This window comes from Triticum aestivum, chromosome 2D, assembly GCF_018294505.1.
Source record: "Triticum aestivum cultivar Chinese Spring chromosome 2D, IWGSC CS RefSeq v2.1, whole genome shotgun sequence".
In the NCBI taxonomy this organism is placed as follows: Eukaryota; Viridiplantae; Streptophyta; class Magnoliopsida; order Poales; family Poaceae; genus Triticum; species Triticum aestivum.
The window spans coordinates 290,922,356-290,925,890 of NC_057799.1; positions in this window are offsets into that span (position 1 = coordinate 290,922,356).

A 3,535-nucleotide genomic window follows, 5' to 3' on the forward strand; every position below is an offset into this window, starting at 1 on the left:
AGTTTTTACCTCTCTTCTTTCTTCTTCTTTTCTTCTTCTTCACCACATCACGTGTGGGTTTAATTAATATTTTCAAGCTTCTTATTGATGAGATTGGTTGGATAGGAAGCTCCTCCTCATTACCTGATTCATCATAATAAACACTAGGAGGGTTTTGGGAAATATTTTCCCTTTCATTAGTACTCTCTTCATATTCTATTTGTTTTCTTGACTTTAGATAGTTGGCAATATAGGGATTCTCAATGCAATTTACCGCACAAAACATATAAATGTCCTCTAGATCAAAATCAAGAAATGTCTCAAGATTAAATTTTGGAATACCCTCAGGTATGTGTTTCATTTCTTCATACCCCAAAAGAAGACTAAGCTCTTTATGATGCTCAAGGGTAATCAAGCTATCACAATGTTTGGACACGAATTGATCATGAAAGAATTTGCATTGGAAATTTAAATGACCACATTCATTGCAAAGTTCACAAGGATGGCAAAAAAATTAAATCTTTCAGCACAATCATCTAGGCTCTCTTGCAACTTTCTTGTTTCTAAATATTTATGCTTCTTACAAAATCTATCTTCCCTTTTTGGTGTGCAAAGGCATTCCCAATTTACTACGCAAAAATTGACATGCTTATAAGAAACATTTTTGTCATGACTTGTGCAATCATCATTAGCATTTTGGACATTCAAAGAATTCACACTAACAACATTGCAATCATGCTCATCATTCAAATCTTTTGTGCCAAACATTTTATTGACTTCTTCTTCTAACAATTGAGCACAATTTTTCGAACCATCATTTTCAAGAAAGATATTATAAAGATGATTAATAATATGATGCAACCTCAATTCCATTTTTTGTAGTTTTCTTTTTATAAACCAAACTAGTGATAAAACAAGAAACCAAAAGATTCAATTGCAAGATCTAAAGATATACCTTCATGCACTCACCTCCCCGGCAACGGCGCCAGAAAAGAGCTTGATGTCTACTACGCAACCTTCTTCTTGTAGACGTTGTTGGGCCTCCAAGTGCAGAGGTTTGTAGGACAGTAGCAAATTTCCCTCAAGTGGATGACCTAAGGTTTATCAATCCGTGGGAGGCGTAGGATGAAGATGGTCTCTCTCAAACAACCCTGCAACCAAATAACAAAGAGTCTCTTGTGTCCCCAACACACCCAATACAATGGTAAATTGTATAGGTGCACTAGTTCGGCAAAGAGATGGTGATACAAGTGCAATATGGATGGTAGATATAGGTTTTTGTAATCTGAAATTATAAAAACAGCAAGGTAACTAATGATAAAAGTGAGCACAAACGGTACTGCAATGCTAGGAAACAAGGCCTAGGGTTCATACTTTCACTAGTGCAAGTTCTCTCAACAATAATAACATAACCGGATCATATAACTACCCCTCAACATGCAACAAAGAGTCACTCCAAAGTCACTAATAGCGGAGAACAAACGAAGAGATTATGCTAGGGTACCAAACCACCTCAAAGTTACTCTTTCAGATCGATCTATTCAAGAGTCCGTAGTAAAATAACACGAAGCTATTCTTTCCGTTCGATCTATCATAGAGTTCGTACTAGAATAACACTTTAAGACAGAAATCAACCAAAACCCTAGTTTCACCTAGATACTCCAATGTCACCTCAAGTATCCGTGGGTATGATTATACGATATGCATCACACAATCTCAGATCATCTATTCAACCAACACAAAGTACTTCAAAGAGTGCCCCAAAGTTCCTACCGGAGAGTCAAGACGAAAACGTGTGCCAACCCCTATGCATAAGTTCACAAACGGAACCCGCAAGTTGATCACCAAAATATACATCAAGTGGATCACGTGAATATCCCATTGTCACCACAGATAAGCACATGCAAGACATACATCAAGTGTTCTCAAATCCTTATAGACTCAATCCGATAAGATAACTTCAAAGGGAAAACTCAATCCATTACAAGAGAGTAGAGGGGGAGAAACATCATAAGATCCAACTATAATAGCAAAGCTCGCGATACATCAAGATCGTGCCAAATCAAGAACACGAGAGAGAGAGATTAAACACATAGCTACTAGTACATACCCTCAGCCCCGAGGGTGAACTACTCCCTCCTCGTCATGGAGAGCGCTGGGATGATGAAGATGGCCACCGGTGAGGGATCCCCCTCCGGCAGGGTGCCGGAACAGGGTCCTGATTGGTTTTTCAGGGCTACAGAGGCTTGCGGCGGCGGAACTCCCGATCTATTCTGTTCTTTGATGTTTTTAGGGTATATGGATATATATAGGCGAAAGAAGTTGGTCAGGGGAGCCATGAGGGGCCTACGAGGGTGGGGGGCGCGCCCAGGGGGGTAGGGCGCGCCTCCCTGCCTCGTGGCTTCCTCGAAGCTTCCCTGACGTCTACTCCAAGTCTCCTGGATTGCTTCAGTTCCAAAAATAACTCTCATGAAGGTTTCATTCCGTTTGGACTCCGTTTGATATTCCTTTTCTTCGAAACACTAAAATAGGCAAGAAAACAACAATTTGGGCTGGGCCTCCGGTTAATAGGTTAGTCCCAAAAATAATATAAAAGTGTTTCATAAAGCCCATTAAACATCCAAAACAGAATATATAATAGCATGAATACTTCATAAATTATAGATACGTTGGAGACGTATCAGCATCCCCAAGCTTAATTCCTGCTCGTCCTCGAGTAGGTAAATGATAAAAGAAATAATTTATGAAGTGTGAATGCTAGAAGGTGCACAAGTTTGATCAATGATAATTTCAATCACCTTTTTTAGCATCATTATATGTCATAACAGTAGCTCAACTCATAAAACTTTTCATGATCAAGTAACAAGCTATTCACATGTTAAAGTATAGATCATAAACTTTCTTGAAAACTAACAAACAGTTCTTAGTCATCAAAAAATTGCAATTCATCTTACTTTCAGGAAGGGCCTATGTAAGGGCTTTGATTTAGCAAATCCCACATACTCAACTATCATATAGTCTTCCATGATTGCTACCACTCAAAGCATATTTTACAACAAATAGCATCCATCGAACACAGAGAAAGATAGGGGCTTAATGTTTCGCCTCCCAACTTATTTATCATATAGATAATTGTCAACAATAATAATTCATGATTAAATATATTTGAATGGCCATATATGCTTAGATCTTTCTCCACCACATGATGCTTGCCAACTAAAGAGTAGGTTGGAGTGAGAAGGAATACTACCGACTCTTGCATAAAAGTAAAAGATAGGCATTTCACAGAGGGAAGCAGGGATTTGCAGAGGTGCCAGAGCTCGAAGCTAAAACACAGATGAAAATAATTTTGAGAGGTATGCTTTCATTGTCAACATAACGACCAAGAGTTCCCAATATCTTCCATACTTGATACATTATAGGCGGTTCCCAAACAGAAAGGTAAAGGATTTACTCCCCCTCCACCAACAATCACACTCCACGGCTTGTCCGAAACAACTGGTGCCGTCCAACTATCAACAATCCTGGGGGAGTTTTGTTTAAATTATTTGCGATT